Source organism: Heptranchias perlo, unplaced genomic scaffold (assembly GCF_035084215.1).
Source record: "Heptranchias perlo isolate sHepPer1 unplaced genomic scaffold, sHepPer1.hap1 HAP1_SCAFFOLD_50, whole genome shotgun sequence".
Lineage (NCBI taxonomy): Eukaryota > Metazoa > Chordata > Chondrichthyes > Hexanchiformes > Hexanchidae > Heptranchias > Heptranchias perlo.
The window spans coordinates 1,453,736-1,478,904 of NW_027139516.1; the positions used below are offsets into that span (position 1 = coordinate 1,453,736).

The 25,169-nt window shown below is 45.1% G+C and overlaps 6 non-coding genes across 6 annotated transcripts; 5 read left to right on the forward strand and 1 right to left on the reverse strand.

Moving 5' to 3' along the window:
• Nucleotides 1–760: 760 nt before the first annotated feature.
• trnan-guu (transfer RNA asparagine (anticodon GUU)) lies at nt 761–834 on the forward strand. Its single transcript has one exon. It is a non-coding gene; the product is annotated as a tRNA-Asn (tRNA).
• Nucleotides 835–1,275: 441 nt separating this feature from the next.
• trnav-aac (transfer RNA valine (anticodon AAC)) lies at nt 1,276–1,348 on the forward strand. The gene has a single exon. It is a non-coding gene; the product is annotated as a tRNA-Val (tRNA).
• Nucleotides 1,349–3,972: 2,624 nt separating this feature from the next.
• Nucleotides 3,973–4,045, reverse strand: trnak-cuu (transfer RNA lysine (anticodon CUU)). The gene has a single exon. It is a non-coding gene; the product is annotated as a tRNA-Lys (tRNA).
• A 7,858-nt stretch (nt 4,046–11,903) lies between these two features.
• On the forward strand, nt 11,904–11,975 carry trnag-ucc (transfer RNA glycine (anticodon UCC)). The gene has a single exon. It is a non-coding gene; the product is annotated as a tRNA-Gly (tRNA).
• Nucleotides 11,976–23,300: 11,325 nt separating this feature from the next.
• Nucleotides 23,301–23,373, forward strand: trnak-cuu (transfer RNA lysine (anticodon CUU)). The gene has a single exon. It is a non-coding gene; the product is annotated as a tRNA-Lys (tRNA).
• A 69-nt stretch (nt 23,374–23,442) lies between these two features.
• Nucleotides 23,443–23,525, forward strand: trnal-cag (transfer RNA leucine (anticodon CAG)). Its single transcript has one exon. It is a non-coding gene; the product is annotated as a tRNA-Leu (tRNA).
• The last annotated feature ends 1,644 nt before the right edge of the window (nt 23,526–25,169 follow it).

Here is a 25,169-nt window from a genome sequence, read left to right on the forward strand (position 1 = left end):
TCCCCTGAACCTTATTTTGCTCGAAGGAGAAAAATCCCAGCTTCTCCAGTCTCTCCACATAACCCATCCCCGGACACGATGCAAGGCGGAGGGTTGCAACCAGGTTTGCAAATTATTGCCAGTCGGGAGCTGGACAAATCGAAAGGAACCGAAATGACAAACAGCTTTGTGAATCTGTAGAAACGCTTTGGGAAACGGAATTGGAGACGAATAAAAGACTGACCAGACAGGCGGCCAAGACGCAGCTGAGTCGGCATGTCCCCCTGGAACAGTTACTCTGATGTTGTGGGTGAAATTAAGAGGTCGGAGCCATTTAAACCGCTCCCAGTTACTGCAGATCAGGCTTCAAAAACTGAAATCAGCGTCAGGACGCTCAGAATACTTTTTTATTCATTCATGGGATGTGGGCGTCGCTGGCGAGGCCGGCATTTATTGCCCATCCCCAATTGCCCTTGAGAAGGTGGTGGTGAACCGTCTTTTTAAACCGCTGCAGTCCGTGTGGTGAAGGTTCTCCCACAGTGCAACTAACTAACAGACAAAGCACCGGTGGGCGCGCCGGTTGCAGGAGAGCTGGTTGGCGGTGATATCGACGCTGTGAGCGAGACCAGACCGTTCCCATGTTTCCACAAACAATGTCCCATCCTTTATTTCTGGAAAAGTAACACTGATCGTGGTCAATTGCATTTCTGAGGCTGCAACATGTAACTTTGGCTAGGTGACACGCTGCTTTAGTGTATCTTGCAAACAGCCACACCAGATGGTCTCTGTGGCGTAATCGGTTAGCGCGTTCGGCTGTTAACCGAGAGGTTGGTGGTTCGAGCCCACCCAGGGGTGATAGTGCTTCCTTTTACTTCCCACTTTCGGATTCATTGCCTCATTCTGATAGCCCTGAAGCCGGTGCCATGTTTTAATTCCTGATCTGCAGGAACTGGGAGCACTTTAAATGGCTCCGATCTCTTCATCTCATTTCAAGTTTTCGAATGTGTGATTTGGCTGCAAGAAAACATTCTGTGAACAATGTGATCTGAGCATGCCTGATTCGCCATAATTTACACTGCGGTCGGATATCAGGCACATGCAAAAAAAAACAGTGAAATGTTTGTTTCGGCGCGATGCTCTGAGATTCCCTGCCTGACCATCGTCACCGATCCTTCTCTGCAGCCTTCCGAAATACAGCGCAGTAAATGTATCCCTGGGAAATGAGCTCCTGGACAGTAATACGGAAATTAGTTTGGCTGAGGGGTTATATCCCTAACACGAGGTTGGAGGTGTCAGGTTTCCGTAGTGTAGTGGTTATCACGTTCGCCTAACACGCGAAAAGTCCCCGGTTCGAAACCGGGTGGAAATATTTTGAAACCTTGTCCCCATTAAAAATGATTAAATATTGAACGATTCACATTGCTGATTAAATGTGAACAAAGTCCATATCTCCAAGCCCTGTTAATGCAGTCCGCTGAGAGCAGGCGATGAATGCCAGCGTGATATTGGGGGTGAAGGCTGCTTCCAATGCTATCTCATTCCCGGTGGGATCTGGCGGAGATTTGATAAGCCTCATCCATTCAACCAATATATGAAACGGTGTTTGAGAAACATTCAAAAAATATAATAACATCCAGGAGCCTGTCTTCAGAGTGCGTGGCGCAAAGGTCTGACTCCGGATTAAAAGGCTGGTGAACTTGATTCAGCTTTCTGAAATGTACTTGTCCATCCTTCAGAGGTCATGGGAAATATGTTTTTTGCCTTTCGAAAAAAGACGCGAAAGTTAGAGACATGTTTTGTTTTCAACACGGCTGGTGAAATGGCCAGACGATCATAAATTCGCAGTCGCCTTTGAAACATTTAAAGGCGACTACCTAAAAATCACTTCGTGCAAATTTAAAATCACGGTTCCTATTTATTTCGGTCTGAAAGAAATAACGATAAACGTGTCAGTCAGTGCCCGCGGTGAGACGGTGATGAACTTGTTTGTTGCGAAGTTCACCGCTGGGCGAAAGTTGACGCCGTTTCAAGGACGCGAACCCACTCAATGTAAAGGATGAGCTCATAACCAACAGGTCCCGTCAACGTCAAACATCTCCTTTCTTGTTCAATAGAGGGAGCAGAGGCGTGTCCATCATCAGACGCCAGCAACTTTAAGAAATGGAACAGATAAAGGCATAGATGCAAGTTCCAAATCTTTTCAATGTCAAGTTATTTCACTTTATTTGAAGTGCCGTGAGGCTAAAAACGGGTCCGAGATGATTTGCGTTCACTCGTGACTTGTTTTCCAGTGTTTGTCCGTCAGGTTTGCAATTCAATTTGTATTGGATATTGAAGATATTTCAGGATGATTGCACAACATACCATGTGTAAAGCAACCATCTTGATAACTTCAATCATCACACACTCTACATCGACGCTGCAGAGGCCCCAGCACCCCTTTCAATATTGTTTTTCTCAACTCACAGTTTTCAAAAGGGAATTGGATAAACGCTTGGATCAAACTTTTTCAGGGTTATGGGGAAACAGCAGGCGAGTGGGACGAACTGGACAGCTCTTTCAGAGAGCTGGCACTGGCACGATGGGCTGAATGGCGCTATCTTATTCTATGATTCTATTAATAGATCAATTTCCGCCTTTCACTGAGCCTCCCTAAATGGAGCGCAGTAATCGTGTCCCTGTGAAATAAGCTCCTGAACAGTAATACGGAAATTAGCGTGGCTGAGCGGTTTGAAACTCTGGTTAGGCACCTAACAGGAAATTTCCTCTCTAAGATTGATTAGTTTATCAATTATCTCCCCCCTTTCGATCTTAAATGTCTTTACATATCTTTTTGATCTCTTCTTCTACTGTCATGCCCACAATACCAGTCTCCCTGGTAAATACTGAAGCAAAGTGATTGTTTAATATTTCTGCCATTTCGCTGTCATTGCCTGTGAGTTTGTCGTGTGTCTCCCTTAGTGGCCCTATTATCATAGAATCATAGAAGTTACAACATGGAAACAGGCCCTTCGGCCCAACATGTCCATGTCGCCCAGTTTATACCACTAAGCTAGTCCCAATTGCCTGCACTTGGCCCATATCCCTCTATACCCATCTTACCCATGTAACTGTTCAAATGCTTTTTAAAAGACAAAATTGTACCCGCCTCTACTACTGCCTCTGGCAGCTCGTTCCAGACACTCACCACCCTTTGAGTGAAAAAATTGCCCCTCTGGACCCTTTTGTATCTCTCCCCTCTCACCTTAAATCTATGCCCCCTCGTTATAGACTCCCCTTAAGAGACATGTTTTGTTTTCAACACGGCTGGTGAAATGGCCAGACGATCATAAATTCGCAGTCGCCTTTGAAACATTTAAAGGCGACTACCTAAAAATCACTTCGTGCAAATATTCCTATCCTAAATTTTCTTTGGCTGTTGATGTGTCTCGAATACTTTGCTTTTTTTGATATTCCTTTTTTGCCTTTCCAATAGATCTTCAGACTTCTTTCCCAGTCTTATCACATTCCCCTCTCTCCTTTATTGGCTAGTGTGTGCCCTTTTCTTCAGTTTAAATTTTGCCCTTGTTTCTTTATTCATCCCTGGTGTGTCATTTCTGGCTAGTTTGTTCTTGCTTTTTAGTGGGATATATTTCTCCTGGACTCTATTTATCACCGTTTTAAATGTTTCCCACTGCTGTTCTATTTCTTTGTCCAGGTCATTAATATGTCAAACATATCACCGTTTGAAACTTCTCAAGTCACATTTCCATGAAAAAGCCAGTTGCTTTTGTGGGAGGAGCAAATCAACTTGGTCTAAAAATCAGCTGCAGCCCAATCCACAAATAAAATATTTTCACGACTTCGTAAAAATAAGCAATGTCAGAAGAGATTGCGACCTGAACGCAGCGCCTTCGACCGCTCGGCCATCCTGACGACAAATTTAACGTTTCATTATGCATCAATTCTGCACCGTTGGCCAGTGAACGCAACATAAAAGTTTTAAATGATACTCGCCCAACGTGGGGCTCGAACCCACGACCCTGAGATTAAGAATCTCATGCTCTACCGACTGAGCTAGCCGGGCCTGATGGCACATCACCGCCTTATCTATTATTGCAGCAAGCAGGAGAAAGACTCCATTTCAAATTATTGGAATCAATTCTGAGTGACAGGATCAACTGTCACTCCGAAAGGCACGGACGAATCAAGGACAGTCAGCATGGATTTTTTAAGTGGAGGTCGTGTCTGACTAACCTGATTGAATTTTTCGAGGAGGTGACAAGGAGGATCGATGAGGGTAGCGCAATTGATGCAGTCGACATGGATTTTCGCAAGGCTTTTGAAAAATTCCCACATGGCAGATTGGTCAAAAAAGTAAAGGCCCATAGGATCCAAGGGAATGTGGCTTATTGGAGCCAAAATTGGCTCAGTGGCAGGAAGCAAAGGGTAATGGTCGACGGGTGTTTTTTGTGGCTGGAAGACTGTTTCCAGTTGGGTGCTGCAGGGCTCCGTACTTGGTCCTATGCTTTTTGTGGTATACATTAACAATTTGGACTTAAACGTCGGGGGCATGATTAAGAAATTTGCCGGTGACACAAAAATTGACCGTGTCGTTGATAGCGAGGAGGAAAACTGTAGACTGTGGGGGTTCAGGCAATTTTCTGATAACAAAGCACTCAATCTATCTCTGAATGAATTTTGAACGAATACGTGTGTTTGACCCAGCACAGGCACGATGGGCCGAATGATCTCCTCTTGTGGACTAACATAATACGATGATACCAAGTGTTGTCAGACAGAAAAGCAACATATTCCAAATAAGAGCAGAGAGAGGAAACTAGTCTAACAGGATAACAGCACGGTGAGATATTGTATTTGAGAAGGATGAGGAGGGTTAGTTTTTCAAGGTGGTAGTCACTTAGGGTATCATTTGTGACTTTGATAAGGACCATTTCATGCTGCGACAGTCTCTGGCACTGTGTGTGAGTGTGGGATTCATTCTGTATCTGTCAGTCTCTGGTACTGTGTGAGTGTGGGATTTATTCTGTATCTGTCAGTCTCTGGTACTGTGTGTGAATGTGGGATTCATTCTGTATCTGTCGGACTCTGGTGCTGTGTGTGAGTGTGGGATTCATTCTGTATTTGTCAGTCTCTGGTACTGTGTGTGAGTGTGGGATTCATTCTGTATCTGTCAGTCTCTGGTACTGTGTGTGAGTGTGGGATTCATTCTGTATCTGTCAGTCTCTGGTACTGTGTGTGAGTGTGGGATTCATTCTGTATCTGTCAGTCTCTGGTACTGTGTGTGAGTGTGGGATTTATTCTGTATCTGTCAGTCTCTGGTACTGTGTGTGAATGTGGGATTCATTCTGTATCTTGTCACTCTCTGAGACTGTGTGTGAGTTTGGAATTGATTCTGTATCTTGTCAGCAGTGTGTGTGAGAGTTTGTGATTAATTCTTTATATAAAACTGTGTGTTAGTGTGGGATTCTTTCGGTATCTGTCAGTCTCTGGTACTCCATGTGACTGTGGGACTCATTCTGTATATACAGTCTCAAGTACTGTATGTGGGAGTTGAATTCATCCTATATATGCAGTTACTCATACTGCATGTGATTGTGGGATTCATTCTGTATATACAGTCTCCAGTACTGTATGTGGGAGTTGAATTCATCCTATATATGCAGTTACTCATACTGCATGTTAGTGTGGGATTCATACTGTACCTGTCAGTCTCTGGCACTGTGTGTGAGTGTGGGATTAACTGTGTGTCTGTCAGTCTCTTGTACTGTATGTGAGTTTGGGATTCGTTCTGCATCTGTGAGAGTTGGAGTCACTCTGTGTCTGTGTGTCTCTGGTACTGTCTCTGAATGTGAGATTCATTCTGTATCTGTACGTAATTATTCTCTCAGATTAAATTATGGTGTTCAATATTGCAGCTTTTATATCTCAATGTTTAAATAGTTTTACTCCTTGTTTAATTGGTAAATATGGACATACTTTCGGATTTGATGCTGGAGGTTTTAACCAGATTATTTGTGCGCTTTTTGGAGTACTATTAAATCTGTATCTCTGTGAGTACTGTTGTGGATGATAATGTATCTTTAAAACTGATAAGGTGACATTTTTGAATTGGTATGTAATGTGTAGATCAGTCTGTAGAAATGGAATTGATACCGTATCTTTCAGTCTAATATTGTATGAGATTTTTGGACTGGTATGTAATGTGTATCTCAGTCTGCACTAATAGAATTGATACTCTATCTTTAAATCTCATTCTACGAGTTCATTCTGAACAGGTATCTAATTTGTCTCTCAGGTTTACTATCTTTCAATATTTCTCAATCTGATACTCTGCCTGAGTTTTGGACTTGTGTGCAATTTGTATCATATGATACACATTTCGAATGGATATTCCATGGATTAAAGTCATGTGTGTGAGAGTTCTGGGCCAGTATTCAATTTGAATCTCGGGGTACATTATTGGGATTCATTCTGTACCTTTGAATCGGGTACCATGTGTGATTTCTATCTGGTATTTAATTCGTAGCTAATGTTGCTCTATTGTGAGATTGACACAGTGCCTTTCACTCTGAGAGTGTGATTTTGGACTGGGATTTTTGTATCTACCTGTCAGCGGGACTGAGTTAGGGGGAAATGGAACAGTGTCTGCCTCACCTACTCTGCTTGACTGTTGGATTGAAAATGTGTCTCTGGAAATTGTGATCATTGTGGGACTGACTACTCCTGCTGTCTGAGACTGTGGAACTGATGACCTGTCTGTGTCTCTGTGCTCTGTGAGTGATAATATACTTACTGTGTGTGAGAAGGAGCTGGCTGTACTGTTCCTTCTGCCTCGGGTGGAGGAAGCATCACATTTATTCTGGATCGTTCAAGGGTTTGCCTGGAGAAAGAAAATGATCTCTTGTTACTCAGGAACAGGTGAGGTAGAAAAGACAGAAGTGATCAGTTTAATATCTCTGTTAATGATCATTTTGAATATCCACAAATGAAATCCAGTGATACAAACAGTGTCAGTGTCTGACTCCACTGCAGTACTGCAGCACTCAGCTTCTGCATACCAGGTGTGTTGGGCTGTTTTACAACAATTTAATAACATCCAGACACGGCCCAACCCCTGCACTGATCCATGAATGGGACGACCCGATGTAGCAGGGACCTTTGTACAGGTCAGGTTTCTAATCCCCTCTCCCATGGGACTAACCGTTCAACGGAAACCAAACAGCCGCTGTTTAAAATGTGTCCTTGACACTTCTCACCTGATGCCTGCAATAGATGCTCTTTGTATAACTCCCCACATCCTTACTGTCCGGCTCTGTTTCCACTCTTCACTATCCAATCACAATAAATAGGGTGAGGCTGGAACTAAACCAGGACCATTCACTCCTGGTTTGGGGAGAGAAAGCAGCAATGATTTTAATAGCAGGTTCCTCCCATTCTCTCTCCTTCCCCTGGACACACCCTGTACACACACAGTCCGAGAATGACCTCTCCCTTCCCCCCTCTCACTCCATGTTCCGGGACCAGTTCCTGATCCACTCCGCCTCTTACAAACAGCCCCCGGACTCCCCCTGACCTTCCCCCGGACTCAATGCCGATGTCTGAGCCCATCCGCGGACACGGTCCCGAAGCGATGAACTGCTGTAACGAGGCTGCTCTTTGCTCCCTTCCCGCGGGGGCCGTGATCTCTCCATTCCCGGCTGCTTCAAACCATCTTCTTCCGCTCACTGAGGGAATGGCGCCCACAATTCCCAATCCAAAAATCGATGGAAACTTTCCCCAATTGGAATTTTTCCGAGTCTGAGCAAAGGAAGTGGGTCTGGGGGAAAGATCAGAGGGAATGGGGTCCACAGGCAGTGCAGGAACAGGCACCAGAATGGGAAACAGATGGGATTCCACCAGTGCCTAACGCTGGAATCCAGACTGACTTTACAATCTCCAACTATTAAACTAGATGTTTCCATCCCTGCTGTTTCTCTCGGGGTCTTTTGATGGTAAAGAGCCTTTCAGAGATAAAGTGAGCGGCTGTGAAATCAGCCAATGGATTCTCTTCATTAATGGCCCCTATAATGTGTGACTGAGAGAGGATTTCTCAAACCAATCCTGGAGAAACATGGGAGGAAAGTGGGAGTCGGTGTATTTGCTGGGACCGTGTAGGGTTAATATCAGGCAGCAACAGTCGCAGATTAATTTAACCGGAGTGAAACTGTAGGTCACTGAGAGTAATATCGAACAGCCCTGAGCTGTAAAACTGCAGATAGTACAACAGGCATTAGAGGGTTAAATGTGACCCATTGTTTCTGTCCCTCTCTGTACTGTCCCTGAGTGTGGGATTAATAGTGTTTCTGACCCTTGCACAATATCAGTGAGAGATGAGATTGCATCTTCTGTCTCTCCAACGCGATCTTTCTGGATAAAACGGCACTTTACCGGTCAGTCTGGAACTAATACTGTTAACGTCTGTCTGTCATTGTGTCTCATCACTCTCTCTGTCTCTCTCACCGTGTCTGCCTCCCTCTCTCTCTCTGGTGCTGTATATGAAGGTGGATACTGCTATTGAGCGTGATTTGGACACAGATAGGAAGTGTAAGACTGATACTGTCTCTCTCTCTCTCTATTGCTGGACATGACAGTGGGATACTGTCTGATATAAAATAGAGAGAATGAGATGTCCGGGCCGGGCCTCACTGTAACTGGGGATGTGTTCGGCTCCAGTCCCAGTTCATGGTCATAATCTTTTCACAGATTCAGGGCGAGAGTCTCTGTGAGACGGTAACACTGGCGGAGAAACTCCGCGTCATAACTCAAACCCCAACACATGAGATTCTCCAAATAAGCTGGAATTAGGTGTTTGTAAAACGCTGAACCGGTCTGGGAGGGGATGTCTGGGGAGATAGAACAGGGAATCAGACTGAAATGGAGGAGCCAAGTAGACTTGTTATTGAATGGACTGTATTTAGGCAGGAATATTAACGATTTCTCACTGTAACGGGGCTTATTTGAAAGCTTCGGGTTTTGGGAATCCTTGAATATGAAGCCCGGGTCTGTCAGGGTTTGTGCGGAGCACTGAGGTTCGGTTCTATTATCGATAAACGGTTTGAAACTGTCGGATGGAGAGAACTGGAGGTGGAGCTGGAAGATCAGAGGCCGATCTCCGCTCTGTCACTCTAACTGTCTCCTCCCCTCCCGATTTCTCTGTTTAATCCCCCATATGGAACCAAAGCGGGTCGGTGGACTCGAAACACGGTTTACTCTTTAACAGGACGAAAGGCGAGTAATGTTCCTGATCTCCTGGGCACCAGGCAATTCACTGTTATTTGTTTCTGTACAGAGTTACATTTCAGTGATTCCCCAGTGAGTTTGATGCGTTATGTAAATAATCCAACAAAATAGAACAGAAATGGAGCGAAGAGCTGAATTCCACAGATGTAGAAAGGTTAGTCGAGCAGTTCTGGTGATTCTTTACGAGCCCAGCATGGCAAGTAGTTTAAATAAATACAAGAAATCTGGTGATGTGTGGGCTAGGGTCTATAAGTCACCGTTTAAAGTACTGGACTGTGGTCACTGCCCCCACTCCAGTCCCATTAATAGCTCATCTCGTCCACAACGAGACAAAATCAGCTTAAAGCCACACTGGTAGCATGATATCAGCGTCTCCCTTCAGACAGTAACCAGCCCTTTCACAGATACAGAGGGTGGCTCTGAAAAGAGCCATTACATCGAGTTACATTGAAACTACAGCACAGAAACAGGCCATTCGCCCCAACTAGTCTATGCCAGCGTTTATGCTGCTCATGAGCCTCCTCCTTCCTTACTTCATCTAACCCTATCGGCATATCCTCCTATACCTTTCTCCCTCATGTGCTGATCTATCTTCCCCTGAAATGCCCCTGTGTTATTTGCCTCAGCTACTCCTCGTAGTTACAAGTTCCACATTCGAACCACTCTCTGGGTAAAGCAATTTCTCATGAATTCCCCATTTGATTTATTAGCGACTATTTTATATTTATTACCTGAAGTTTTGGACTCCCCACAAGTGGAAACATTTTCTCTATATCTATCCTAACAAATCCTATCATTATCTTAAAAACCTCGATCAGATCAACCCTCAGCCTTCTCTTTTCTGGTGAAACGAGACCCAGTCTGTGCAGTCTTTCCTGATAAGAATATCCTCTCATTTCTGGTATCATCCTTGTGAATCTTGTTTGCACCTTCTCCAATGCCCCTATGTCTATAATATGGAGACGAGACCTGTTCGCAGTATTCCAAGTCTGGTCTAAACAAGGTTCCATACAAGTTTAACATAACTTCTTTGCTTTTCAACTTTATCCCTCTAGAAATGAATCCTAGTGTTTGATTCATCTTTTTATGACCTGATTAACCTGGGTCGCTACTTTTAGTAATTTGTGTATCTGCACCACTAGATCCCTTCGCTCCTCTATCCCGTTTAGACTCTTATTATCCAAGCAGTGTGTGACCTCCTGATTCTTCATTCTGCAAGTTTATTAATGTCCTCTTGCATTTTGATGCATTTTTCCTTTGTATTAACTAAATCCCCCAATTTGTTGTCGTCCACAAATTTTGGAATTGTACTTCCGATTCCCGAATCCAAATCGTTAATGTAAATTGTGAAGAACAGTGGTCCCAGCAACTGGAACTCCACTTCCCACCTTTTGCCAGTCTGAGTAGTGACGCTTAACCTCTATTCTCGGCTTTCAGTTTTGTAGCCAACTTACTATCCATTCTGCCAGCTGATCCTGACTCCACGAGCTCTGAACTTAGCCATGAGTCTACAATGTGGTACATTATAGAAGACCTTCGGAAAATCCAAATATATCACCTCTACTGCATTAAACTTGTCTACACTTTCTGTTCCTTCTTCAAAGATTTCAATCAGGTTGGTCCTGTCCTTTGGGTTATCAGATTAAGCCTTGGCCGGTTTACTTGCTCTTGGAGCTCACAATGCTGGTTTTCTTTGGCAGCAGCAAGGCCTGGATATCAGACAACACCCTGAGCGATGGTCACCCGTCCCAGCAGCTTGTTGAGCTCCTCGTCGTTGCGGATGGCCAGCTGCAGGTGTCTGGGGATGATACGCGTCTTCTTGTTTGTCCCGGGCCGCGTGGCCGGCCAGCTCGAGGATTTCAGCCGTCAGATACTCGATGCACAGCGGTCAGATAGACCGGGGCTCCGGCACTCACACGTTCAGCATAGTTCCCCTTTCGCAGGAGCCTGTGAACACGGACAACAGGGAACTGCAGTCCGCCCCGGGATGAGCGAGACTTGGCCTTCGACAGAGCTTTACTGCCGGTTTTTCCTCTTCCAGACATTTCCACAATCTCTCAAACACTTTTACAAAGAATGAAGAAATCCTCCCGCGCTCGCCCTTCTTGTACCTTCTGGAGGAGTACAGTGGGGGCACTTGTGATGGGTCTCTCTCAGAGTGTTTACACTGCCCGCTCGCCCTCACTGATACTCTATCTTTGAACTGCTGTAATATTGACCTTTAGTAATATTGCTGCTCCTCCTCCTTTCCCTATTTCCCTGTCCTTTCTGAAGATCTTATAGACTTGAATATTAAGCTGCCATTCCTGCCCAGTTGGTATTCAGGTCTCTGTAATGATTTGATGGATTTATTTAACTTTACTCAATGGCTGATGTGAGCTGTGGTAAAATGTATTTCCAGCTGGTCAAGTATTGCAGGTATCGACTGTCTCTTCAGTCCGATATCAGGTGAAGAATTACTGGCTGGTGTGGAATTTCCATTGATTGGGAGTTGGCGAAATCTACTGGGCGGAAACAGGAACTGCAACAGAGCGAGGAAGGATCCGTCAGAAACCAGTGAAAATGAAGAACAAAATCCAACAGCCTGCAGTGTCTGTTCAGGATCTGATGTTTGGGAACTATTTTATTGTTGATCATTTTCAGCGATGGTGGTATAGTGGTGAGCATAGCTGCCTTCCAAGCAGTTGACCCGGGTTCGATTCCCGGCCATCGCAATTAAATGTGCTTCTTCCTTTATTTTCATCAGAAACTCTTAAGTTTACAATCGAATTTGATGCAGTTCAGTTGGATATTGTTTCCAAAACATAATCGAGTGTAATTATAGTAAAATGTTATCAACCTTCATTTCTTTTCCCCATCGAAGGAAAAGAGGAAAAACATGCTGGAAATACTGAGTTACCAAGGGTCTAATGAGAGTGAGGAAGGGACATGATCTGTTAGCCTTTATTGGAAGGGTGTTGGAATATAAGAGGAAGGAGGTCTTGCTGCAATTGTAGTATGAGGAAATATTGTGCAAAATTGGCCAATATTGGTTGGAGTTTAGAAGAATGAGAGTTGATCGCATTGAAATGTATAAAATTCTTAGACGGCTTGACAGGGTAGATGCTGAGAGTATGATTTCTCTGGCTGGAGAGTCAAGAACTAGAGCTCATCGTCTCAAGATAAGGGGTCGGCCATTTAGGACCGACATGAGGAAACATTTCTTCACTCAAAGGATTGTGAATCTTTGGAATTCTCTACACCCCAGAGGGCTGTGGATGCTCAGTCGTTGAGTTATATTCAAAGCTGAGATCGATAGATTGTTGGACTCGAGGGGAATCAAGGGATATGGGGATCGGGCAGGAAAGTGGAGTTGAGATCGAAGATCAGCCATGAACTTATTGAATGGCGGAGCAGGCTCGATGGGCCATATGGCCTATTCTGCTGCTATTTCTTATGTTCTTATGTAAAGAGCTTTATTTCCAAGTGTGCTGACGACAATAATTTAGGTAGCACAGTAAATATTGTAGATGGGAGCAGAAATTTGCAAAGGGACATTGATAGATTAAGTGAGTGGGTGAAACTGTGGCAGATGGAGTTCAACGTGGGGAAGTGTGAGGTTATCCCTTTGGACCATAAAACGATAGATCAGTGTATTTTCGAAATGGCAAGAAGCTAGGAACTGTGGGGGAGGATAGAGATTTAGGGGGTCCAATACAGAAATCACTAAAAGTGATCACTAATTCACTAAAACAATGTTAAAATGGAGATTAAATTTTGATCTTTATCTCAAGGGAATTGGAAAAAAAGCAGTGGAATTTATGTCACCGTTATACAGAGCTCTAGTTAGTTAGGCATCATTTAGAGTTCAGTGCTCAGTTCTGGGCACCGCACTCTCTCTAATGGCTTGGAATGAGAAGGGGTTTTTCATTAAAGGAAGCTCACTGAAATACAGGGTTTTTGAAGAGTTATGATCAGAAATGGGAGCGGAGCTCATTTCCTGCTTCACACTGTTACAACACATTGAGGAGAACAGCATCAATGAAGATAAAGGGAATGAAATGAAATGTGTCACACAGTTACATCTCGCTGCTCTGTCTGACATTTTAGTCGCTACTTCCCTGTAGAGGGATTTGAAAATTTGAAGGAAAAGCGTTGGGTGAAAATCCTTTTGCTTTGGGAAATCCTGAATCAATAATGAGGCTAAACTTGATGCCTGAGCAAGAAAACGAGCCGGTACGACTCACCTGTGAACACATTGAAAACACGCCACAAGTCATTCAGATTGTCATCTTTTTGGATCAGTGCTTTCAAAGAATATCCTCTGTTATGATTCGTGTTCTGTTGTTGCTGCCGTTCACAACAACCTACCTGTGCGAAATGGGATTTTCGACTTTGACAAGGTTAAAAACAAGAGAAAGAAACTCAACAGCGCACCTGAGATGCGTGAAGCACTTTCATCCTGTGATCCAGATTGGAACGAGATCATGACCAACAGACAGACCCACCCCTCACATTGAGGAAGTGAAACTCAACCTGATCTTCTTTTACTGTATTTATACTGTATTTAAAATGTTTTTCAAGCAACGTCGATGTCTAATTTTAATTATTACTTGAAGTGAATTGAAGAGCGAGCATGGACTCACCTTTATTGGGATTTGATGAAAACTCCAGTCTGAAGTTATTATTGTTTGGGGTCCCTGGGGGAAGTGTTTTTCTTCCATTGTGTCACGAGAAAAATAGTTTGATAAACTCTGTTCTACATTGTACGGTCAGTGTCTGTTCAGCAAACCCGCTCTGAATTCCTCAGTCTGTATTTCCAGAAACGGTCTGTGGGCGATGCGGGCAATAGAACATTGACCCACAACCTGCGACTAATGGCGGCTGGAGAGCCCACAATCCAACGCGCCCCAGAAACCCCTCTATCTCTCCAAGGCGCTGATTTATCCGGCCGGCTGCCCTTGCCGCGCCTGCGCGCTGCGCCCCTTCGAATGGAGATAGACCGTATTCTACCGCGCGCGGCATTCTGGGTAAGGTCATCCGCCATTGTAAACCCATCTCGCTGATAATTCTGTGATGGGGTTTAGAAGGACGAGGTTCATCCAATCAAAAGCAAAATAATGCGGATGCTGGAAATGTGAAATATAAAGAGAAAATGCTGGAAATCCTCAGCAAGTGGAGAAAAACATCCTCAGGTTTCTGGTTGGAACTAGCAAACGTGCTTTTGGACGAAGCAGAAATTAGCTCAAGGCCGTTCTCCTAACTTTACAGACAGCCTAAAGCTTAACATGTTGGTGCTGAGGCACAGGAAACCTCTTTTCCTTTCTCAAACCTAAAAGCTTTCTGTGTCTGCCCGAACACGGCTGTTTTGCTCGAGCACTTGCCTCTGCTCACCAGCAGGGAGTGCCTTTGAGTAACAACACGTCAAACCGCTTTCAGGACAAAAAGCCTTCCGTCAGTCAACCAGACAGACAGGGCTCTCGCTGCTCCCTCAAGCTGGAGGCGGCTGTTCCTTCCCGGTGACCTCGTCTGCCTTCCGCAGGCTCGGGCTCTTCTCAGCATCATTCACGATTACTGTGGCTTCCCGTTCTGCTGTTGCTCACTTGCTGATGTACGATATCGCCGATTGGAGCAAAGTATTGATTGTATTCAGGGAGGGGCTAACCCAAGGCAAGATTTCTCTGCTGCCCATGGAGCTGAATGGAGGCGAGTGCAAAGCAGCTACTGTGAAGGGCAGGTACCGAGTAAATCTCCGTCAGGCCCACGTGACTGCACGAGTCGGGGTGTTCAAAACGGTGAACAATCACGAAACAGAAGGATCTTTGCTGCTTCCCTTCGATCGCTCAGCTGGTAGAATAGAGGACTACAGTGGAAAACAAAGCAGAGTCACCCTTAGGTTGCTGGTTTAATTACGGCTCCAAGCAGCGAATGTGATTTTGGAATAAGAAGCAGTTAGATCAAGGCCGCTCACTGTGGCTTCCCGTTCAGCTGTTGCTCACTTGCTGATGTTCGATACCGCCGATTGGAGCAAAGTATTGAATATATTCAGGGAGAGTGCAATTCGTGGCGCTGCTTGGAGGCGAGTGTGAGGCGATCATTGTGAAGGGCAATTTCCCCAACACAGGTGGGGAATTAGCTCCAATAGTAGAGAGTTCACTGAACATGCGAGAAGTAGCGGGATCGATACCCAATTCTCCACTCATTTTTTAACTTGGGGAATTGTCCCAAAACAAAAATGGTGTCAGTTTTCAGTAAATCCGCAACCCACGGAAATCCGAAGCTTCGATGAAGAGAGGTCAAGCGGCAGAAAATATTTTGGTGTGCTGCAGTCAGCAAAAGGTTTTGATTTTGGTGTTTAGCAAAGATGGAAAGATGAAGTGAGACAAGGAAAAAAGCTTCACAGGTCCTGATATCATTTCTGTGGATTGAACTCAGGATTTACAAAGATAATAAAACTAATGGATTATTTGCTGTGTTCAGAGCGTACGAACCATGGAGACTGCCAGGCAGCAGTCACAGTTAGGACAGTTTGCAAGCTATCTAAAGTCATAAAGTAATGGGCAGTTTGCAAACACAATCCAGTCAGGCAGGAGTTGACCTGACAATCTTCTGATTTGTCATTAGACACGATATCCACTGCTCCACTGGTCTAGGGTGTGCAGAGATAGTAGCAGCTCACACTGCCACAGCGCTGCGGTCTGAGCAGGAAATGAGTCAGTCTCGGTCATGCACACGTGACTCCACGAGTCCTGGAGTGTCAAAAGGCGCACAGTGAATATTTACCAAAGAGAGCAATCTTGGCTGCTTCCCTTCGATCGTTCAGCTGTTACAGCGGAGGACTGCAATACAATTAACAGATAAAAGTCATCCTTAGGTTTCTGTTTGGAACTAGCGAACGTGCTTTTGGAGTGAGCAGAAATTGGCTCAAGGCCGTTTTCTTTACTTCACAGACAGCCAAAAGCTTAACATGTTGGCGCTGAGGCACAGGAGACCTCCTTTCCTTTCTGAAACCAAAAGCTTTTTGTTTCCGCCCGAAAATGGCTGTTTTGCTTGAGCACTTGCCTCTGCTCAGCAGCAGGGCGTACCTTTGAATAACAACACATCAAACCGCACTCACTTTCAGGCAAATAAGCCTTCCATCAGTCAGTCAGACAGACAGACAGACAGAGCTCTTGCTGTTTCCTCAAGCTCGGGCTGCTGTTCTTGTCCGATGACCTCGTCTGCGTTCCGTAGGCTCGGGCTCTTCTCGGCATCATTCACGATTACTGTGCCTTCCCGTTCTGCGGTTGCTCACTTGCGATTACTCGATTGGAGCAAAGTGTTGAAAAAATTCAGTGAGGTGGCAATTCGTGGTGCTGTTTGGAGGCGAGTGTGAAGCGACTATTGTGAAGGGCAATTTGATTGGCCAAGCAGGGGAATTAGCTCAAATGGTAGAGTGCTCGCTTAGCATGCGAGAAGTAGCGGGATCGATGCCCGCATTCTCCACTCACTTTTTTGCCTTGGGGAATTGTGCCGAAACAAAAATGGTGTCAGTTTTCAGCAAATCCAGAACCCACGTCAATCCGAAGCTTCGATAAATAGAGGTCAAGGAGCAGCAAATATTTTGGTGTGCTGCAGTAAGCAAAAGTTTGTGATTTTGGTGTTTAGCAAAGATGGAAAGATGAAGTGAGACATGGAAAAAAGCTTCACAGGTCCTGATATATTTTCTGTGGATTGAACTCAGGATTTACAAAGTTAACAAAACTAATGCACTCCCTGCTGTGTGAAAAGCACACGAACGGTGGAGACTGCCAGGCAGCACTGCCAATTAGGTTAGTTTGCAAGCTATCTAAAGTCATAAAGTAGTGGACAGTTTGCAAAAACAATCCAGTCAGGTCGGAGTCGACCAGACAATCTTCAGACTTGTCATGAGACAAGGTATCTCCTGCTCAACTGGCCAAGGCTGTGCAGAGAAAGTAGCAGCTCACACTCCCACAGCGCTGCGGGATGAGCAGGAAATGAGTCAGTCTCGGTGATTCCACGAGTCCGGGACTGTCAAAAGGCGCACAGTGAATATTTACGAAACAGAGCAATCTTGGCTGCTTCCTTTCGATCGTTCAGCTGTTACAGCGGAGGACTGCAATACAATTGACAGATAAAAGTCATCCTTAGGTTTCTGGTTGTAACTAGCGAACGTGCTTTTGGAGTGAGCAGAAATTAGCTCAAGGCCGTTTGTTTTCTTTACTTTACAGACAACGAACAGCTTAACATGTTGGCGCTGAGGCACAGGAGGCCTCCTTTCCTTTCTTAAACCTGAAAGTTTTTTGTGTCTGCCCGAAAACAGCTGTTTTGCTCGAGCACTTGCCTCTGCTCACAAGCAGGGCGTACCTTTGAATAACAACACGTCAAACCGCACTCACTTTCAGGCAAATCAGCCTTCCATCAGTCAGTCAGACCGACAGACAGACAGAGCTCTCGCTGTTTCCTCAAGCTCGGGCTGCTGTTCTTTTCCGATGACCTCGTCTGCGTTCCGCAGGCTCGGGCTCTTCTCGGCATCATTCACGATTACTGTGCCTTCCCGTTCTGCTGTTGCTCACTTGCGAATACTCGATACCGCGGATTGGAGCAAAGTATTGAAAAAAATCAGGGAGGTGGCAATTCGTGGCGCTGTTTGGAGGCGAGTGTGAAGCGACTATTGTGAAGGGCAATTGAACTCGTCAAGCAGGGGAATTAGCTCAAATGGTAGAGCGCTCGCTCAGCATGCGAGAAGTAGCGGGATCGATGCCCGCATTCTCCACTCACTTTTTTACCTTGGGGAATTGTCCCGAAACGAAAATGGTGTCAGTTCTCAGCAAATCCAGAAGCCACGTCAATCCTCAGACTCGATAAAGAGAGGTCAAGGAGCAGCAAATCTTTTGGTGTGTTGCAGCGAGCAAAAGTTTTTGATTTTGGTGTTTAGCAAAGATGGAAAGATGAAGTGAGACATGGAAAAAAGCTTCACAGGTCCTGATATCTTTTCTATGGATTGAACTCAGGATTTACAAAGTTAATAAAACGAATGCACTCCCTGCTGTATGAAAAGCGCATGAACGGTGGAGACTGCCAGGCAGCATTACCAATAAGGTAAGTTTGCAAGCTATCTATAGTCATAAAGTAATGGACAGTTGGCAAAAACAATCCAGTCAGGTAGGAGTTGTCCAGACAATCTTCTGATTTGTCATTAGTCACGAAATCCACTGCTCCACTTGTCTCGGGTGTGCAGAGAAAGTAGCAGCTCACACTGCCACAGCGCTGCGGTCTGAGCAGGAAATGAGTCAGTCTCGGTCATGCACACGTGACTCCACGAGTCCGGGAGTGGCAAAAGGCGCACAGTGAATATTGACCAAAGAGAGCAATCTTGGCTGATTCCCTTCGATCCTTCAGCTGGTACAGCGGAGGACTGCAATACAATTAACAGAGAAAAGTCATCCTTAGGTTTCTGGTTGGAACTAGCGAACGTGCTTTTGGAGTAAGCAGAAATTAGCTCAAGGCCGTTTTCTTTACTTTACAGACAACCAAAAGCTTAACATGTTGGCGCTGAGGCACAGAAGACCTCCTTTCCTTTCTTCAACCTGAAAGTTTTTTGTGTCTGCCCGAAAACGGCTGTTTTGCTCGAGCACTTGCCTCTGCTCACCAGCAGGGCGTACCTTTGAATAACAATACGTCAAACCGCACTCACTTTCAGGCAAATAAGCCTTCCATCAGTCAGTCAGACCGACAGACAGACAGAGCTCTCGCTGTTTCCTCAAGCTCGGGCTGCTGTTCTTGTCCGATGACCTCGTCTGCGTTCCGCAGGCTCGGGCTCTTCTCGGCATCATTCACGATTACTGTGCCTTCCCGTTCTGCGGTTGCTCACTTGCGAATACTCGATACCGCGGATTGGAGCAAAGTATTGAGAAAATTCAGGGAGGTGGCAATTCGTGGCGCTGTTTGGAGGCGAGTGTGAAGCGACTATTGTGAAGGGCAATTGGCCCCGTTACGCAGGGGAATTAGCTCAAATGGTAGAGCGCTCGCTTAGCATGCGAGAAGTAGCGGGATCGATGCCCGTATTCTCCACTCACTTTTTTACCTTGGGGAATTGTCCAGAAATAAAAATGGTGTCAGTTTTCAGCAAATCCAGAACCCACGTCAATCCTCAGCTTCGATAAAGAGAGATCAAAGAGCAGCAAATCTTTTGGTGTGCTGCAGTAAGCAAAAGTTTTTGATTCTGGTATTTAGCAAAGATGGAAAGATGAAGTGAGACATGGAAAAAAGCTTCACAGGTCCTGGTATCTTTTCTGTGGATTGAACTCAGGATTTACAAAGTTAATAAAACTAATGCACTCCCTGCTGTGTGAAAAGCGTACGAACGGTGGAGACTGCCAGGCAACACTGCCAATTAGGTTAGTTTGCAAGCTAACTAAAGTCATAAACTAATGGACAGTTGGCAAAAACAATCCAGTCAGGTAGGAGTTGTCCAGACAATCTTCTGATTTTCATTGGACACGAAATCCACTGCTGCACTGGTCCAGGGTGTGCAGAGAGAGTTGCAGCTCACATTGCCACAGCGCTGCGGTATGAGCAGGAAATGAGTCAGTGTCGGTCATGCACACGTGACTCCACGAGTCCGGGAGTGTCAAAAGGCGCACAGTGAATATTGTCCAAAGAGAGCAATCTTGGCTGCTTCCCTTCGATCCTTCAGCTGGTACAGCGGAGGACTGCAATACAATTAATACATAAAAGTCTTCCTTAGTTTTCTGGTTGGAACTAGCGAACGTGCTTTTAGAGTAAGCAGAAATTAGCTCAAGGCCGTTTTCTTTACTTTACAGACAGCCAAAAGCTTAACATGTTGGCGCTGAGGCACAGGAGACCTCCTTTCCTTTCTGAAACCAAAAGCTTTTTGTGTCTGCCCGAAAACGGCTGTTTTGCTCCTGCACTTTCCTCTGCTCACCAGCAGGACGTACCTTTGAGTAACAACACGTCAAACCTCACTGACTTTCAGGCAAATAAGCCTTCCATCAGTCAGTCAGACAGACAGACAGACAGAGCTCTCGCTGTATCCTCCAACTCGGGCGGCTGTTCTTGTCCGATGACCTCGTCTGCGTTCCGCAGGCTCGGGCTCTTCTCAGCATCATTCACGATTCCTGTGCCTTCCCGTTCTGCGGTTGCTCACTTGCGAACACTCGATACCGCGGATTGGAGCATTGAATGCATTCACGGAGGGGGCAATTCGTGGCACTGCCTCGAGACGAGTGTTAAGCGATTATTGTGAAGGGCAATTGGCCCTGTTCCGCAGGGGAATTAGCTCAAATGGTAGAGTGCTCGCTTAGCATACGAGAAGTAGCGGGATCGATGCCCGAATTTTCCACTCACTTTTTTACCTTGGGGAATTGTCCCGAAACAAAAATGGTTTCAGTTTTCAGCAAATCCATTACCCACGTGAATCCTGAGCTTCGATAAATCGAGGTCAAGGGGCAGTAAATCTTTTGGTGTGCTGCAGTCAGCAAAAGTTTTTGATTTTGGTGTTTCGCAAAGATGGAAAGATAAAGTGAGACATGGAAAAAAGCTTCACTGGTCCTGGTATCTTTTCTTTGGATTGAACTCAGGATTTACAAAGTGAATAAAACTAATGCATTTCCTGTTCTGTTAAGAGTGCACGAACGGTGGAGACTTCCAGGCAGCACTTCCAATTAGGGCAATTTGCAAGCTATTAAAAGTCATAAAGTAATGGACAGTTTGCAAAAACAATCCAGTCAGGTTGGAGTTGACCAGACAATCTTCTGATTTGTCATAAGACACGGTATCCACTGCTGCATTCGCCTCTCGGGTGTGCAGACAAAGTAACAGCTCACACTCCCACAACGATGCGGTATGAGCAGGAACCGAGTCTGTCTCGGTCATGCACATGTGACTCCACGAGTCCGGGAGTGTCAAAAGGCGCACAATGAACATTTACCAAAGAGAGCAATCTTTGCTGCTTCCCTTCGATCGTTCAGCTGGTACAGCGGAGGACTGTAATACAATTAACAGATAAAAGTCATCCTTAGGATTCTGGTTGGAACCAGCGAACGTGCTTTTGGAGTAAGCAGAAATTAGCTCAAAGCCGTTTTCTTTACTTTACAGACAGCCTACAGCTTAACATGTTGGCGCTGAGGCAGGAGACCTCCGTTCCTTTCTTCAACCTGAAAGCTTTGTGCATCTGCCCGAAAACGTCTGTTTTGCTCGAGCACTTGCCTCTGCTCACCAGCAGGGCAAGTGCACCTTTGAGTAACAACACGTCAAACCGCACTGACTTTATCACGAACAGAAGACAAACACACGTCTTCGTTCAAAAACCACCCTGCAGGTGGACACGGAGTGAGATCAACACAGGGCAGAGATGCAGACAGTATCCGGAAACATCGGGAAGTAGACAAGAGAAATAGATTGAGCGCTTTGTTATCAGAAAAATGTCTGAACCTCCACGGTCAATGAAAGGGCTTTTGTTGGTCGGTTTCCCATTGAACCGGATAATTCGGGAGAATTTGGTGGATGTTTGGTTTGGTTCCCTTGACCACACCAGCGGAAAAGGTTTATCGATCCCACCCGACAACTCGTTTTGAAAGCCACTCTGTCCAAAGCAAATGTATCCTTCCAGATTAAAAGGGAATAAAACTTGAAAAGAGCGTCACTGTGGATCAGTTTTCTCTCACTAAAAGTAAACTGTTCAATTAAGTAAAAGATGCACTTTCCAAAGAATCAGGGAACAGCCACTGTCTCCCTTTTTGGCAGGGGAAAAAAATCGATGTGGATGTTTATGGAGACCAAGTTCCAACATAATGTTCCTGCCTGGAATCGAACTGGGGACTTTTTGCGTACAAAGACAGACGTGATAACCGCTACACTACGGAAATGCATAATATTTCAGTAAACAATGGGCAACTGAATGGTGTTCTCTCTCTGCTCGCAGTTGGACTGTGTTGTTTCAAGTGCAGCAAGAGAGACAGACAGTGGCTGTTCCCCCTTTGCTTTAAAAACTATCAGGGTGGTGGGTTTGAGCCCACGTTGGGCGAGTACCGTTTTAAACTTTTGTGCTGCTTCCACCGGTGAGCCCCAGCTCTGACACTTCCCCCACCCCCCTCTGTCTCACCGCTCACGATGGGGCCGCGCCCGGGCTGAATCTCTCCAATTAGGTTTCCGCCCCTGTCGCAGCATGAAATGGTCCTTATCAAAGTCACAAATGATACCGTATGTGACGACCACCATGATAAACTATCCCTCCTCATCCTTCTCAAATACAATATCTCACCGTGCTGTTATGCTGTTAGACGAGTTTCCTCTCTCTGCTCTTATTTGGAATGTGTTGCTTTTCCGTCTGACAACACTTGGTATCATCGTATTATGTTAGTCCACAAGAGGAGATCATTCGGCCCGTCGTGCCTGTGCCGGGTCAAACGCACATTTTCGTTCAAAATTCGTTCAGGAATAGATTGAGTGCTTTGTTATCAGAAAATTGCCTGAACCCCGACAGTCTACAGCTTTCCACCTCGATATCAACCACACGGCCTATTTTTGTGTCACCCGCAAATTTCTTCATCATGCCCCCTACGTTTAAGTCCAAATCGTTAATGTATACCACAAAAAGCAAAGGACCAAGTACCGAGCCCTCCGGCACCCCACTGGAAACAGCCTTCCAGCCGCAAAAACACCCATCGACCATTACCCTTTGCTTCCTGCCACTGAGCTAATTTTGGATCCAACAAGCCACATTCCCTTGGATCCCATGGGCCTTTAATTTTTCGATCAATCTGCCATTTGGGAATTTTTCAAAAGCCTTGCTAAAATCCATGTCGACTACATCAATTGCGCGACCCTCATCGATCCTCCTTGTCACCTCCTCGAAAAATTCAATCAGGTTAGTCAGACACGACCTCCCCTGAACAAATCCATGCTGACTGTCCTTGATGAGTCCGTGCCTTTCGAAGTGACAGTTTATCCGAGCCCTCAGAAATTATTCCAATAATTTGAAATGGAGTCTTTCTCCTGGTTGCTGCAATAACAGACAAGGCGATTAAAGTAACCATGCCCGGCTAGCTCAGTCGGTAGAGCATGAGATTCTTAATCTCAGGGTCGTGGGTTCGAGCCCCACTTTGGGCGAGTGCGATTTTCAAATGTTATGCTCAATTCACTGTGCAGAAATAATGCAGAATGGAATATGCATCGGTAGTCAGGATGGCCGAGCGGTCTAAGGCGCTGCGTTCAGGTCGCAGTCTCTTCTGGAGGCGTGGGTTCGAATCCCACTTCTGACATTCCTTACTTTTACTCAGACGTGAAAATATTTTATTGGTGGATTGGGCTGCAGCTGATTTTTCGACAAAGTTGAGTTGCTCCTCCCACAAAAGCAACTGGCTTTTTGATGGAAATGTGACTTGAGAAGTTTCAAACGGTGAAATGTTTGACATATTAATGACCTGGACAAAGAAATAGAACAGCAGTGGGAAACATTTAAAACGGTGATCAATAGAGTCCAGGAGAAATATATCCCACTGAAAAGCAAGAACAAACTAGCCAGAAATGACACACCAGGGTTGAATAAAGAAATAAGGGCAAAATTGAAACTGAAGAAAAAGACCCACCCTGGACAATAAAGGAGAGAGGGGAATGTGAAAAGACTGGGAAAGAAGTCGAAAGAACTATTAGAAAGGAAAAAAGGAATATCAAAAAAGCAAAGTATTGCAGACACATCAACAGCCAAAGAAAATTTAGGATATGAATAGGGCCACTAAGGGATACACACGACAAACTCACAGGCAATGACAGCGAAATGGCAGAAATATTAAATAATCACTTTGCTTCAGTATTTACCAGGGAGACTGGTATTGTGGGCATGGCAGTAGAAGAAGAGATCAAAAAATATGTAAAGACATTTAAGATGGAAAGCGGGGAGATAATTGATAAACTAATCAAACTCAGAGAGGAAATTTCCTGTTCGGAGGCTAACCAGAGTTTCAAACCGCTCAGCCACGCTAATTTCCCTATTACTGTTCAGGAGCTCATTTCACAGGGACACGATTACTGCGCTCCATTTAGGGAGGCTCAGTGAAAGGCGGAAATTGATCTATTAATCGAATCATAGAATAAGACAGCGCTATTCGGATACCATTCGGCCCATCGTGCCTGTGCCTGCTCTCTGAACGAGCTGTCCAGTTAGTACCACTCGCCTGCTGTTTCTCCATTGCCCTGAAAATGTTTCCATCCAAGCGTTTATCCAATTCCCTTTTGAAAACTGTGAGTTAAGAAAAACAATATTGAAAGGGGTGATGGGGTCTCTGCACCGTCGATGTAGAGTGTGTGATGATTGAAGTTATCAAGATGGTTGCTTTACACATGGTATGTTGTGCAATCATCCTGAAATATCTTCAATATCCAATACAAATTGAATTGCGAACCTGAAGGACAAACACTGGAAAACAAGTCACGAGTGAACGCAAATCATCTGGGACCCGTTTTCAGCCTCACGGCACTTTAAATAAAGTGAAATAACTTTGCATTGAAAATATTTGGAACTTGCATCTGTGCCTTCAACTGTTCCATTTGTAAAAGTTGCTGGCGTCTGAAGATGTACACGCCTCTGCTCCCTCCATTGAACAAGAAAGGAGGTGTTTGACGTTGACGGGACCTGTTGGTTATGAGCTCATCCTTTACATTGAGTGGGTTCGCGTTTTTTAAACGGCGTCAACTTTAGCCCAGCGGTGAACTTCACAACAAACAAGTTCATCACCGTCTCACCGCGGGCACTGACTGACATGTTTATTGTTATTTCTTTCAGACCAAAATGAATAGTGACCGTGATTTTAAATTTGCACTAAGTGATTTTTAGATAGTCGCCTTTAAATGTTTCAAAGGCGACTCCTAATTTATGATAGTCCGGCCATTTCACCAGCCGTGTTGAA